Source organism: Triturus cristatus, chromosome 2_2 (genome assembly GCF_964204655.1).
Source record: "Triturus cristatus chromosome 2_2, aTriCri1.1, whole genome shotgun sequence".
Lineage (NCBI taxonomy): Eukaryota > Metazoa > Chordata > Amphibia > Caudata > Salamandridae > Triturus > Triturus cristatus.
This window is the reverse complement of record NC_140582.1, coordinates 390,148,772-390,165,701: the sequence shown is the minus strand read 5'-3', so window position 1 is coordinate 390,165,701 and position 16,930 is coordinate 390,148,772.

Sequence of the window (16,930 nt, the reverse complement as noted above, 5' to 3'; positions counted from 1 at the left end):
CATGCAGCCTGAACACCCAAGAGGACCACAACACCCACCGCCCCCACCCCAGGACCCCAACACCCACCCAGAACCCCCTTCACGGACCACCACAGAGGCTGCACAGACAAAGACAGCGGACCCCCAGGAAACACACCAGCCTCACAGACCCAACACCTGACAATGTAATTGCCCATTACAGGCACAAAAGGACAACCATCCTATGCATTCTGACCAACATCGCCCAACAGGCCGAAGGCAACAACACAGCGGACAACCAACAACCCACATCACACAATGCTGCTGGCTGTGCTGCACCTGTTGGCCCCTGGTACGCCCCAAACAACACCGGCCAGAGTCGTATGAGTCTCACAGCCAGCCACATCCAAGTCCCTCACACCTGTCCTGGACATCACCATCAGCCTGGTACCCCAGTCCCTATACGTCCAACACAATGCACAGGATCTGCTTGAGACCAAGCAAGGACCATACGCCATAGCTGTATGCACGCACGTGTTGGGGGCAATCCACAGCACACATGTCATACCTGTGCCCCCTGGTGACACAGCACACAGTCACAGCAACAGAAAGCACACGTCTCACATCAATATGCAGGCAACATCCGAACACCGTGGAACCTCCACCAATCTTGCCTCCAAATACCCAGCCAGTGTGCATGGTCCCTTCATTCTCCGATGGTCCAGCAGCAACCAGCGTTCCCAGGATGGCACCAAGGGAAATGCACAGCCCCTTGGCCAGTTCCAAATAAACACCCCACTCACCTCAACTCCACAACCATGCAACTCACAACCCTGGCAACGCACACATCACAAAATCACAATCAACCTGCAAAACAACATGCCCACCCACCAGACACGACAGAACAACTCACAATGGTAAACTGGGCAAGCCGTGAACATGAGTCATCAACGGCATGGTACCTCAGCCACACACTAGCCCAATGTGGGGAGAGGTGGCAACCAGGCATGTGTGAAGGATGCAGGAGAACCATGATTGGGAAAGTACACAATGCCAAGAGTGGCGGAGATGTGCTGGACAGACTGCAGTATGCCGAACACACCCATATCCATGGCGTCATACACCTCTGGTGTATGGAGTGTAGTGGACAGTGGACACAACCATGTCACCCCAGCCAGTGGGTGAGTTCGCAGAAATGTTGCCAGTTACGTCCCCCCGTAAGCATGAGCGGAGTGGGATGGACCTGCATATGCCAGGCCAGTGTAGGGGTGTGAATAAAAAGCACGCAGCCCAGGGCGTGGTCCTCTTCCAGAAAACTCAACGTCTCTACCAGGGTGGCGCCTCTCACTACGCCACGAGGCTGACACCATCCTCGTGAGCGAAGTTGCCTGCGATCCTGTGCGCCTGCCGTACCCAGGCCCGTTGGAGCCCGAACACATCTGGCCCGCCCCTGCGCAACCAGGCCACACTGATCATCTTCCGACACCGACGTGTGTCAAGGAGGGTCCACCACGTGCCGGCGCAAACTCCAAGCCTGAGGCCCACGACCTTGATAGCCTCTCAGACCATCACGGCCTCCACGACACAGGCCCGCTTTACTCCTTTCTCGTTGACGTACTCTACTGCCGACTCTGGCCTACACCACGGTCAAGTAGGTCACACATTTGGAATTGAGTCTTGATTACACCATGGCAGTGAACATTATTTAAGGCAGGCATCATGTCACAATACTCCCTTCGATGTGGTGCCGCCAAGTCTGTGCACAGCATTACAACCACAGTTGTCTGTGGGCCTACGCAGACTACTGCCCTCGGCCAATGTTGCACAAGAGTAGGTCACAGAATTGGAACTGAACATTGATTATTCAAAGGTAGAATAGACATAATCACACGTAAGGCAAGGTGTAAGAGGATGACGCATTGCAGTCCGGCGGGAATAGGATCATCGTTACGGAGGTGATCGAACACTACCGACAACTGCCCTGGTGTCACTAACTCTGTGCATCGCGAGCCAACGACAGGTGGGTGTGGGCCACTGCTGACCACTGCTTCTGGCCTACACTGCGGTCCAGTAGATCACAGAGTCTTGATTTAGCGATGGCAGCGATCATATCTGTGTACCAGCGTCATTGCAGACTGCATTCCCTCTCAGCACCGGTGCCACTAAGTCTGTTCCCCGACATTCATGGACACTCTCTGGTCGTACATTTGTGGCATCTGAGTTTATGGACTAGTAGCTAGTTTTCGTCCACATGTAGCTGATACTGAACTGGTGGTAAAAACGAGGCTGTCGCTTGCCACTCCACCATTTGCTGCTTCCAGGTAATATCAGACCTTCCGCATCATGCCCTGGAAAACACCTTCCTCTGTCCCCTGCAAGACTCCACCACATTTACCTTTGACGAGGACCCGCTCACTACGCGTGGACCTACCTCAGCGCACCGGAAGTCACCGTCCCGTGGCAGGGTGCCTGTGCTGGCCGCTGTGCATCTGGGGCCATTAACTCTGTGCTGGTCAGGTCCGGGACCCCTTCTTCTGAGATATCGAATGGCCTCTGAGATGATGGCCTTAGGGTCATCAACGCCATGTGTCTGTGGCCCTGCGCTGTCTGCTGCCTCCGGACTCAAGTGTGGTCCACCAGGGCTCACACACCAAATCGAGTCCTGAACGGCCTGGACGTCACATCACCGCAGGAGGCACACGCCACCACCGCCAGGACCACATCCGACCACCATCTGCCAGAGTCGAAACTGTGGTCCTGACAGACTTACGGAGTTGCTCACACCTGTCGTGGATGCCGTCATCAGACTGATACCCTGCTAGGCACTCCAGGTGCCACTGACTCCTCAAGCCATCGTCCATTACTGATTGAGTTTTGTGCTGTGGAGAGGTTGCCCAGCGATATCATCTCAAGCAGTGTGGGAGACCTGGGACGTTGAAGAGGAAGATGATGCAGGTGTAACACACCCCACTGCATCCTCATCAGGATTATCTCAAAGGGACACAATCCGAGACTTTTTCTTCACATGGGCGCACTCAGCTGTAGTGCCCAGACCTCAGTGCGCTGCAACTCACGGACACGTCTGTTTGCTCATTGTGTGCCCTCTGGACTTGCTCAGGCTACCTCCATGATGCTCCACAGTTGTCCCTGTGATGCTGGTGTTGTCTGTTTACGTATTCATTGTGTTAACTGTTGTATTTTTTGCCAACACCAACAACTCCCTGAGGGCTGGCTTGCACCCACCCCACACACATCCAGCACAGGCGTCACTGTACATGTGGCCCTGCCAATAAAGGGGCCGGGCGCATGTGCCCGTAGCCAGTCCAACATAATGTCTGTGTGTGTCCCTGTGGTCTTGTATGCATGGGGGCCCAGGGCCCTACGACATTCACGGCATGCATGTCACAGCAGGCATAGGGTTTGATCTTGGACATGTTGTTTTGTCGTCACCCACTCAATTTGTAAGGGGAATGGCCTGGGCCATATTACACAGAGCCAACGTGGGTGTGTTACTGATGTGTGGGCCCCTGGGCATGGTTGTGTACTCTGAATGTGCATCTGCATGTGTCTAAATGGCAGTGTGGCTCTCCTTTGTGGGGTGGAGGTGATCCCTGAAGGGTAATAGACACCAACGTATGTGATCTAGTTCACCTTCCATGGGTTTGGAGCCCACGCACACCTGTTGGGCCACCTTTTGGCGTGCTGACACATGGCATTGGGTTCCATGTGTGGGTGGGTGAAGTGTTGTGAGCCGGCTGTGCTTGCAGGTGCTTCCTGCTGTGTGGTCTGTTGCAGGCTCTGTGTTCTCCTCTAAGTAGCTTGGCTGCCCGGGTCCTGGTGGTGGGTTGTGTGGGATATCCATGGGCTGTTGTAGGGCATCGGTGTCGAAGGTGTGGTGGTCTTCTCCGGCATCACAGATGTGTTGTCTTCTGCGCTCTGCTGAGGGTGTTGTGTGCCCCTCTGCAATGTGAAGGGGAGATGCATGTTGACATTGTGTTGACATGTAGGTTGGCGCATTGTACTGGTTTACATGCAGACTGTATGACACTGTACATTGTGACTGTTTGGGAGGTGCTGGATTCTTCTGCAGGACAGTGTACATTTGGAGTACATGACGGATGTGAGGTCGTATGCGTACATTTCCATTTCACAGTTTCCAGCTCTGTCAGACGTAGTAGGCATGTTTCTGTGCATGTGCGGAGCCAGTTGTGCCCTCTGTTCTGCGGTGTAGGCTTTGTGCATTGTACCACGTTGTCGTCAATGTGGGTGTGCTGTTCTTGCTATGTGTGCCAGGGGGATCAGGGAAATGATACTGGGTGATTGTGGATGTGCAGTGTGCTACACCTCGTTGTGCATGTGTGCCATTGTGCCCATCTCCCCCCGTCCCCCCTGGTCATTACTCACCATGTTGATGTTGTGCCAGGTCCTCTCGAGCTGTGTCCGTACTCCCTACTCCTTGCACCATCTCCACAATGTCGACTGTGGCCTCGGTTTCCTCCAGCTCCTCCTGTGGTGCAGGACTGCCACCTCCTGTTGCCGTTGCAGTTTTCCTTTTGACAGTTTTGTGCCTGGTTTAGGTTGTCACATCATGCCAGCGCCTCTTGGCCTCCTCGATTGGCATCCTCGGCACGCCGACTGCATTCCAGGTGGTCTACTTGTGGGTCAGTTGATGGTAGTGTTCTGTCACCTCCGTGACGCTGATCTGGTTTTGCTGCGGACTGCACCCCGTATTCCTCTCCCTCTTCTCCTCGGCCGTCCCCGTTGTTCTTTGCTGGAAGTCTGTGGGGGTTGTGGGGTTTGCGTTGGCCTCAGCACTGGGTCAGGGTGCATCCATGTTGCTACATGCTTTGGCTTGTTTCTGGTGTGTTGTTTCTGTGGTTTTTATGGTGCATTTTCCCACCAGACTCGTTGGATCTGCAGGCCTGTGGCTGGTTTTCGCAACTTTTTGTACAGCGATTGGCCTCAACGCATGATTTTTAGCGTTTCGCATTTTTGTGGTGTGGTGTTGATTTTTGCACGCCCATTTGACACGTTATCTGGTGACTGTCGCATGCTACCGCCGCGTTGTGAATACTTGGTTGGCACGGCGTAATTTTCCCACGATAGGCTGCGATGTTGAGAGTTGCTTGCGGTAGGTATCACACATTCTTGCAAATATACCCCTATGTTGTTAAGTTGGACCCAGTAGAACTTGCTACTTATTGCATCCCAGAAGTACCAGAGTTATTCGGTGTACCCGCTATGGATTTTGCCAAAAGAATGTACAGACTGCACCTACATGGCACTTCTGATCACCTACTGCTACAAACATAAAGAACTAACATAAGCACACACACACTTCCATGGCATAAGTGTGGATGGTCCCACATTGCCATAGAGCTTTATGTTTGCACAAACCTTGCAAGCAGGAAGCCACAAAGATGACACATTTCAAACTAAAAATGAAAGTATATACCATCCTCACTGTTCAGTTGGGATGCGATAATCACTTATGCGCTATAGTATGTTGAAATATGATAACTTGAAATAGACTGAGGCTGCCATTGGGATCTCTAGAAACAAACAATAATATATGCCTTGGTCCTACAAGCTGAATCACAAACCACACACACACCCTAGTTCCCTTCTATGGGTGAAGTAGCTATTCACTGAAGAAATGGTTCATTATTGCAATCCTGACAGCAGGTAATAGAGGAGATGCACTTGAACACTTTAAATACTCATCTTTTGCTTTATGTAAAGGATCTGCATGAACAAATTTCATCCACTAAGTCGAGGGGGCTCATTGCAGAACTGCCTCAATTTTCATGCCATTACCTTTAGTTGACCAATCTCAGTATTGGATGATCACAGCAAATCCAGGTCACTGCAAAACAATTCAGGAAAGGGTTACCTGGACACAGCCACAACACTCTAATCCCAGAATTGTCCCAGAAGTGTTGGCAACATGAAGAAGTTCAGACTATGATTTTAAACAGGAGCACTCTACTATGTATCCTGATCCTGCTTCCTACCCCCGAATGAAAATGCTACCATGTAAGGTGGAAACAGAATCTTTGTTTTATCTTTTTTTCCTTTTTCTTCACCTGATCAGCATGTATAAAACATTTGTGATGTACACATTTCATTTTAATGTCTATAGGGTGTTTTGCACACATATTGCTGCTGCTGCTTTTGCTCAAAATGAGGCATGGCCACTAGGTTCATTGTTGCATATGAGTAACTACCTTCTTCCATTTAGGTCTGCCTATGGTTATGCTCAGATTCATTTTTCATTCATGTCTGCCCTGTGCTCTTCTGTTTAGTTTCCTTTTGCATGGTGCGAAGTTGTAGCGTACTCCCCTCAGATTCTCACCCAGTTTTTACCTTCAGTGTGGCATGTGTTGTGAGTTATCATTGTTTTCAACGTTAACATCCTTTAAACCATTTACCTTTATTCAGTCTTTGTTCATTTCAGTGGTTTATTAATTTGGCCAGAGGTTTTCTTAATAAGTGTGACTTACTGTCCTCTCATATATGGAAAAAGTATGATATTGCTTTGAAACATTACTTGATTTGTGCTCTCTATTTATGAAGGGCAGTTGGTGCCCACCTGTCTCTTCTAATTGATAAGCATAACAATAAACCTACTGATATTTTCCTTGTTATGTGCCCGGGTTAGGCCGATGCAGCAACACTGCACACCTTACATTGTTCTCTTTCTGCACAATAACATTTTAATGTAACCTTTGCTCATATTTGCGTGCATGACAATGTCGAATTTGTTTCTCTGAATTGGCTTTGCATATTTATTGTCATTGTCGTGCTGTCTCGAACACAGAGTATAGGGCCTTTATGCATGCTGTTCAAAGGTTTTTTCTATCTTCATCCACCGGTTGACAGAGCTATCTGCATATTCATAACAATCAGTAGCGGCCTGTGGTGGGAGTGCTGCCGAGCGCTGACGTGGGGCGGGGGAGGGTGGGGGGTAGTAAACTACAGATTATGGCCGATATGAGGTAAGAAAACATATAAATAAATAAAACAAATGTTGTTGCGTGCGCTGCATCGCCAAATGCGATGTTCCTTATGTAAAGCTCTCTGATACCTCCGGGTCTAGCCAGCACTATATAAAACTCAATAAACAAACAAACAAACAAACTAGAAGGATTTGCATATGATAAACCAGGCAGTTCGCTTTTTAAATGTTGTAAAACAGACACTCGATTCTTTAGTTTGCATCACTTTCTCATTATCCAATCGTCATTCTTCATTTCACCGGAATGCTTTCTATTGTTGAGAGGTTAAATGCAATAATTTTGCTTGTGACTCTTAAAGATGAAATTCACTTCAAGAATTACCCTCTGAACTGATTGCTTTGAAACCAAACCAGACTTTAAGTCATTATGGATTGAACTTGTGTGAGTTCTGCTTGTCAAGTCTCTTGGTTTTAGATTTCCTAATTAGTCATGTTCACAATTTTCAGTTGCAGTGAAATATGTCTTAATTGCATAGCAGTGAGACAAGGAAATGTTATGATTGATGGTTTGAGGTTTCAAAATGAATGGCACATTAGTAATCAGCACAGAATGTTTTTTGAAGAAGAGCTTGTATTCTACTGATGGTGAAATTCTAGAGTTGTTTTGGGATTCATCTGAATTCTGTAGAACTCATGTAATTTGAAGTTCAATTCAAAGTGCAGGACAAACCATAGAACAATTTCAGCATGACACAGTTATGACAAGCGATGGATGGGGAAAGCAATAGGCATTACACTCTAAAATGGAAAGGATGATTCAAAGGTTGGCTGTTGTTTTCCAATGCCAACACAGTAATAGTATTTTTATACCCCTGTTGATGCCTATTTATATAAAAACGAGAAATCATTATAAAGTATTTCACTACCTCAGTATTCTCGACAAAATAGGTAAAGGAAAATAATAAGAGGTGGCATTGCATTACCTTTGCTCCCAAGGAACTATAAAATAAATAGACATGGGAAGCATTCAATGGATCGCCTCAAGGGCTGGAGCACCCCTTGAAAAACTGCACATACTTACATGTCCCGCAATAGCGTAAAGGTAGTTAGTAGAAGAATTGGCCTAGTGTGTGTGACATGTTGAAGTGTACCAGTGTTGTAAGATCTGGTACCGCATGTTACGAATCAACACGCCAAGGACTTGACATCCACCAACCCACAAACACACTCTCTGGCGATGATTTCCTTGCTAAGAAAAACATCATACATGTTGCTAAGCTCATACATACAAGATTTAAAAACGAGCCACAACCACTAGTAACCCAATCCAGACAAGCCGAGGCCTTCCCTCAGTTGAGTGATGTCCCTTGTGTCAGTGAGTGCTACAGCTTACCGCCAACATACCTGATACACCAAATAGAATCTGGGAGCATTTCTGCTCCATTCTCCAAACACGAAGTTTCAAATTTAGTTGCTTCTACAAGGAAAAGTGGGGAAAGATTTGGAGAGAGAATGCAAGAATCAAGTTCGTTAATGCATAAATGCCGGATAATTGAATTAATATGCCTGTGTACCTTTGTCATTTTCTTTGTCTGGATTTGACCTCTGTACTGACTTAGTGGAACAATTGCTGACTTAGTAGATTTGACTTCTCAGTATGATATTAATAGACAAAAACATGAGTGTGGAAATACTCTCTGAATCAGAATATGGTATTTGTCATTAAAAAATAAATAAATAAAAATTCCACCATTGTGTCAATACGGTCCACAACCGGTTTTGAAAATATTTTTTGAAGTTTAATTTGGAAATCTTTTATCTGGCAGATAAGTAAAAAAGTGTTCTGGTCAGCTATTGGCTAGTCCTACTTAGGAAAACAATGTCTGCCTAGTTCTTTATCTGCTGGAAGTCTCTTGTCAGCAGTAGCTGTGAGCTCGGAATACCTAACAAAGGTGATTTGCCCTCATATTTGCGTTTTTTCATGTTCAAGTTGATTGAGAATTTCTTCTCTGTGGGAAATAACCCGGATAAAGATTGATCTAAGAATATCTTCTTAATTATCTGCAGGAATTGGCTTTAGGAGATCTCCTACATGAGTCAGAGGTCGGCAGGACCTACTGTAGATTTAGATTCCGTATATAGGTTTCCCGATTTATGCCCTTATATAGGTACAATTCATATTGCCCTTATTTAGGCATTGAAAATCCAGCCCTTATTTAGGCATTGTCCATGCTAACCAAATACAGGCATGGTCTCCTACATCCATCAATCCATGTCACAACGAGTTCTTGGAAAACCAGACTCTTAAGCCTTTAGGAATTTCCCTTGCTTGGATATTGGTTTCTCCAAGAACTCATTTATTATGCATGAACATCTATTCCTTAGGGGTTCATTCATGACGTTCCGATGCCCGACTTTTACGTCAATACAGGCATTCCTAAACACCTTCAAGGTATAAATATACCTGCACTTGCCCTGGCAAACCACGGTTCCGGTACGGTCCAATTTGACTACCTACTTGCAGTTCGCCACAGCAAGTTCGGAAGGAGATCAAGTTCCCACCTGATGCACTGACCAGACGCTGTCATCCTCCTCGCAGAGGATCTAGCTCCAGTGTTTCTGACTCCCCTTGTTAGATATCGAGTCTCGGAAAGAGATTCCAACCTCACACATTCTAAGGTATGGAGCAGACTAGAACTTAGAGAAACTTTTGGCAACTCTAGGCAAAACTAAAACTATAGCTAGCTATACTTTAGAAAACAGCACCTACTTCTTACCTTGTATTACACTTAGGTTAGGTACACTGGGGTAGAACTATTTAGAAGCATCAGATGAGTATTAACATTTTAGCCTGTGTTATTTATGTATGTATTTTATGAATGTATGTCATAGCTACCAACCATGCTATTGCAGTATTATTTTATCTTACTGCTAACCCTGTACATATTGTACTTCGCATCCTGTCTCACGAATGTAGCTGTTCATATCTCTTGCATGAGAAATAAGACTGTTCAATAAACCCCTGTTTATTGAAATGCCCGTCTCTCTATTTCTGTGCAACTCTGTAGAAACGAAGTATGCAGGTTTGACTGAGTGAAACTGTTATCTATTGTTTCCATGGTTCTGAGAGTGTTCCGACTAGGCCTGGGCGAAGCACTACGCTACGCTCGCGTAGTTTGCGAAGTTCGCGCTACTTCGCACTACGCGAACTGCACGTAGCACAGTGCGAACACGCGTAGCGTAGTGTTGCGTAGTGCTGCGGTCATTTTTTGCTTGCTCGCGGTCCTCAACGTCAAGTTGGCGACCGCGAGCAAGCAAAATGACATCCTGGCGAGACTTTTTCCTTGTTCGCGATCGCGAGCATGGAAAATAAACCTCCCGGCGAGATTCACAACGCGAGAAGGTCAGGTTTCTCATTGCGAGGGGTCGCGTATGCTCGCGACCGCTCGCGATGAGAAACTACCAGTTCGCGTTGAGAAAGCTGCAGCTCGAGGAAAAATCTACTCGAGCAGCAGAAAACTACAGCTCGCACTGTGCAAGATGCCATTTTCAATGATTGCACAGTGCCGGTTGCTTGTCCGCACTGTGCAATCATTGAAAACAACATCTTGCACAGTGCGAACATGTTACTTCGCAGTTCGCGAAGTGCTACGCGTAGCTCGCGTAGTGCGAACTTCACTTTGCGTAGCTTCGCGAAGTGCTACTTCGCGAACTACGCCCACCCTTAGTTCCGACTCTAATGGAAACAAAGTTTTCATGTTTATGCGGTTGTCAGAAAGTAATACCTTTTTGTATATTCAAGAAGTTTCTAGTGACCTCTGAGTTAGCTGGCACACAAAAGTAATTAAGTTTATTGTACTCTACAGAGACATACTGACCTCAGTCCTATGTCAAAACTATAGTGTATATTATTCCAATGCGCAGAGCTTATCAGGGACATAGGAACTATACTACATGGCGCCCAACTGTTTGGTAAGGCACTAATTTAACGCTAGATACTGAAGTAACTCAGTCGTGCTTTTCTCAGAGACCCCTACACATAATACTCCATAAGACGTCTGGAGTGGGTAGGGATAGTATCCGCCATAGCTGAGTAGGACAAAAATCGTATGTATTAGCTGTTTGGTTTGTTCAACGTTGAAGGATACAGTGTTCCAAAATATTGTGAGCCTTATCTTTGTTCCCTTGAAACTTGCTCTGAAACTTTCATTAAACAATGACCGAAAATGGCACAAACACCGATACTGGTGAAGCTGTACCCGACGAAATCACAGCAGCTTTTAATATTAAAGGTTTAAATGAAACCAATGAGGGTGTTATAAACATCCATCCAAATTTAAGGAGAGCCATCACTCTAAAACTTATAAAACATGGCCTAACACCAAGAGGTGGTAGAGCAGTTTTTGTGATAGAGGCACATGAATCTCACCAGACAGAGGTATTCTATTCATGGATAGTATTCCCAGAATCAAATCCAGTAACTAAAAGGTTTCACTTCCACAAAGAAGATGAACTACCTGATGAATATATTCCTTTCGAGGATATTGAAATTCCACTCACATACCAGGAGCATAAACTCTGGTTTAAAGGCACCTTAAAACATTACAATAACATTACCAGGCTTGGTCCATTAGGTAGACCAGGAGCAACATGGCCAATTTTAGCCGGCTACACACCTCATCCTGACATTGAAGAAATTACAGATGTAGAATTACTTGCTCAACTCAAAGAGTTGATCCAAATTTATAGACAATTAGTTCAATATGTCATACGGACTTTCACAGTCCAAGCACCATTAACCATTCAAAATCCAGCCCCTCATCAGGGGAATACACTAAAAATTACTCCACAGACATTACCCACAGTCATGGGTAAAATGCCCAACAAAACGTGAACAATTCCATTCTGGATAGCTCAAAAAATTTCTAAAATCAAAATGGTATTTCCTGCAGCAAGTGAAGAAAGAGGCAGGGGGTCCCTCCACTGGCAGACTGTCTGAGAGACCTAGCACGAATTCACGGCTGACACTCACCGAGACAACCGCATCAGAGGTGAGCTGCTGATAGAACAGCTTTACTAGCGAGAGGTTGTGCCAGTGGAGTCTAGCTCCCCATCATGGGGCTTCCAGGGCCACACACCAGCGGTAGAGACAAGCTGCTGACAGGAGCATAGAAAGGAGGTGGAGTACGACGACCATCCTGGGAACAGTGGAGGAGGGTAGCCCTGCAATACAGGAGATACCTGCATCACCAGCGGAGAGAAAAGGGAGCCCCGGAGGAAAACTCTAAAATGGCCGCAAAGCGACTTGTAATGAGCAACAAAATGCCTAAATGAACACACAGGGAAGAAGAGACCTGCAGAATGGGGGCGAAGGATAGGACGACAATGTGCATTTTACAGGGGTATATGTGTGTGTGTTTACATCACCTGGAAGCTGAAAACCTCTCCTTTAGTAGAGGTGCGATTGGTCTTTTCCTCTTACTACAGGTGCAGACAGTGCAAGCTCCTCACAGTTCAAACAGGTGTACCACCAAAATACCCCTATGAGAAATCATGTTTACTGCTGGTGTGCCCATCTAACTCTTCCCATTCCTTCCTTGGTGAGATGCAACACTTGACAGAACAGGTATTCCTCGGCTGTATTCATTTTAATGAAGATTCATGTTAAGCAACTAGCACACTCTTTTCTGCTTATGGATATACCCAAAGCCAACCACCACCGGTGACAGAGCTTCATGCATGTCCACCTGACGCATAGTATAACTGGCTTGGGCAGAGGGTCAGGAAACAGTCGGTGACAACTGCTCAAATGCCCCTCACTCACCACTGCTCCTGGGAATGGGGAAGATCTGCGGACTTTGGAACTGTCCCTTCCACCACTCCTCTCTCCACTCTTGACCTGGAGGTGAGCTGGAGGGTGAGGTGGACGGCATTTACCAGCAACACCATGACTGGTGTTCTTGATGGAACTTTAACGATGCCCCCGGGCGGAAATCAAAAACTGTCTGTACTTACCGAAGTGCCCGAGCAACTTTGGTTGATGCCCGTTGGAGCTGTCATATGCAACTATAGAGGAGTTTGGCTCTGGTTCACCCCTCGGCCGGCACCTACCCAGCCGGACATCAGACACCGTTTTCCTCGCCTCCCCGTTGTGGTGTCCTACCTGCATTCCCTAGCCCCGTTTACCACTCCCCCTCTACCTCTTCACTCCCCATAAGCCTCATGTAAAGCGCTTTGATACCTCTGGGTCTAGCCAGCGTTATATACAACTTTGCAAATAATATCGCGGTGCCCAAGCTACTTTGGCTGATGCCTGGTGGAGCTGTCATATGCAGCTATAGAGGAGTTTGGCTCTAGTTCACCCCTCGGCCGGCACCTACCCAGCCGGACATCGGACATCGTTTTCCTTGCCTCCCCGTTGTGTTTTCCTACCTGCATTCCCTACCCTCATCTACCATTCCCCCTCTTCCTCTTGACTCCCCATAAGACATGTGTACTCGCTAATTTTCTCACATTATTTTGTAACCTCATATTTCTTTTCTTTTTCCGATGTCTATACTTGTCTATGTAACCTGTAACTCACTGATCCTCATGTAAAGCGCTCTGATACCTCCGGGTCTAGCCAGCACTATATAAAAGGTTGCAAATAAATAAATACATAATACCAGCCCTTATGAGAAACATAGGATTCTAACAATCTGTTTACCAATGGGTATAACACCACATCTGGAAGACTGCACCACTTGGGACACAGTATTTGCTGCTATCTACACTAAAACACATGGTGCTCCGTCTATGGCGGTAATACCTGATGTCCTGAAACAAATTCAAAACGAATACGGGGCAGAACCTGCTCTGAATTTAGGGATGAAGTTACTGAAATATTTTGACCAGGTCTCAACAATAATATTATCTACTATTAAAGAAGAAGCAGCATCAGTGGCAATCCGCCAGAAATTAAGGGAATTTGATGTAACAGAATAACCACAAGAACTAGCCAGAATAATAGAAAAATACTATGAAGAATTAGGCCGAGACAGTTTGGGAGGGAAACCAGTTATACCACCACTGTCTGAAAAGGCCTTTACTAAAAACAATCCTACCTCTTCTAAAAAGAAGTGGGAAAATAACAAACAACATTCAAAAGATAAAGATTCTCAATCCCGAGGTAGGTCTCCTCAAAAGGAGCCCTCTGAAAGGAGGTATAACCTCAGGAATAGGGATAATTTGAGAAAAACTGACAGGTATCAAGATACTGATACACGTTCCTCTCGTACCTTTCAGATATCGTCACAGACATCCGAAAGAGGAGGACGGTCAGAGAACAAAGAAGAACGCGTGAAGTCCAAAGACGATCAACACATTCAGAAAAACAAACCAAAACCTCAATTCTCCAAAAAGAAGGTATCAGGTCTGAAGATCAGACATGCCGAGGATTCTGAGAACACAACTCAAGAACGGAGAATGGGCTCAGATAATGTTGGACTGCGCAGCAGAAGTTACAGTAGCTCGCCAGAACCTGAAGGGGCTTCTGGAGACAGTGGACCTGAATGAAGACATTTGAGTTGAAACTGCAGATACCAGGGTTAGTTCTCCGCTTAGGTTATATGAAATAACATTCCGGATGGAGGGAGACATACCAAGAAAAGTGAAAGCACTCTTTTGGGAGCGACATTCAAAGGGTTATGATATACTTCTAGCAGAGCAAGACTGGCCACCAGAATTTGTCAGAGAGTGCCCACATGGCGAAGGCATCATTATGCCAGCGTTCTCTAACCATGTTCCAGTACATTTAAAATATACTTATGCCAGGAAATGGGCAGTGGCCCAGGCCCCAGCATTATATAAGAATCATGTAGGATGGAATGAGGACTCACCTCACCACAAAATCCAGTTAAAAAAATCAACCAACAGCACAAAGACAGGACCCGGTTAAGCAAGAAGCTAAAAAACTGGTCAGGGAGATCTTAGATCAACTTGAATACCAGGGGGTGATTGAAACATGCACCTCATCAATGAACAATCCTTTGTTTCCTGTCTCCAAACCAGACAATACATATCGTCTAGTTTTGGATTACAGACACCTAAACTCTTGTTGTAAAACATTTGCAGTGCAGAATGCACACAGTACAGCATTAATGAATAACATTGTGCTTAAAAAGTACAAAACCACATTAGACATTTCAAATGGTTTCTTTTGTCAAAACATTGCACCTGAAAATAGATATTTGACCACTTTCTCAATAATGGGGATCCAGCGTCAATTTTGTCGACTCCCACAGGAGTTCAAAAATAGCCCGGGGTTATTCTCAGCAAGAGTAACAGAGTTATTACAAATTTATGATGACGAGGCATTGTCATATGTCGATGATATATATCTGACAGACGATGACCTGGACAGACACTTGAACAGGATGAACACCATTATATTGGGCTTAGCCTCTGAGGGTTACAAATTCAACTTTAAAATGTTCAGAATTGCTCATCTCAACACCTTTTTCCTAGGATATGAACTTTCAAGTGAAGGCAAAAGCCTGGCAGCCAACTTTTTAGAAAAGTGTGCGCTGCTCCAACCTCAAAAAATGCTGAAAAACTTACAGTCGATTCTAGGTTTCCTGGATTTTGGAAGAACATACATTCTAAACTATGCAGAGAGGGTTAAACCTCATTACGAATTAATCAAACCTGATTTCAAAGCCACAACTTGGACACAAGAACACACAGAAATTCTGCGTGCACTTCAAACAGACATGTTAGCAACAAAACACTTGCAAACACGTGTAAACGTACGCAACTTAGTCATCCAAATCATTCCGGGTCAATGCGGATTCACCAACTTATCTTTTAACGAAGGTGAAAAAGTACCAATTGCATACAAATCACACTTTTATACACAAGTAGAAATGAAATTCACTTCTACAGAAAAGATTCTGATAGCAGTTCAAACCGCTGTAACAAAAGAAAAAGCCCTAGCACAGGGGAAACGAATACTGGTCGTGACTCCTGTAGCAGTCTTAGGCAGTTTCTAAAGCTAGCATTCCGAATGCAAAAGCTTTGCATCCGAAATGGATACACTGGGTTAATTCTCTGGCTGCAACTGATGTTGAATATGTTTCTGATCCTTGCTTGAAAACACAAGCATACCTGCAATACGAACACGAATGTCCTCTGCCTACTGATATTCTCCCTCTTGATCAGTACGAATTTATAATTTATACTGACGGATCTGCACAACCTGCTGCGGAGAGTAAACAAGCTTACAGTGCAGCATGCGCGATTGTTAAAGGTCGTTAAATTGTTTCAAAGATGCAAAAGGTGGCACAATCAACCATAAAATGCTTTGGGAACAAGTAGTTCAGTTGCGAAACGGACTACAAAACACTTACGTGATACACACGCTGAGTCATCAACGTGATGGCGTTCATGTTGAAGGGAATTCATTGGCTGATGAAGCCGCGAAAGGGGCTGTGCAAACGGCTTCAGTAGCTGCAATCACTCATTCAAAAACGAAAATAGACAGTGAAATTATGCTGACTGTCAGTGCTTCAAGCAAAGGCAGCAGTGCAGCGTTACCTAAAAAGTTTCCACTCAGATACTCATATATAATTGATGCGAATAGCGTTCCGTTTGCTAGAATACCTGGAGTGGGGAATAGGGTAATACCAAACATGGAACGAAGAGCAGCTTTGATTTACGAAGCACATCTGGGAGAGGGCCTAACACATCAGGGATCTCTAAAACAATTTTAAAACTAAAAGAGATGTACTGGTGGCCAGGAATTAATACACTGATTCATATCTTCATCAATAACTGCGTAGACTGTAAAAGAGATCGCAATACAGAACGCCACCAGATACCTGACTACAACATAGCCAGCCCAGTTCAGACACCATTATTAGACAGCATTAGACAATCTACGTGCAGGCGTCCTCTTGGACAAATGCAATCCCACGAACACTAAGTCAAGGTTCCTATGGATGTGGCCTCCGTGCTCGGCTGACGCTCAAACTGTTA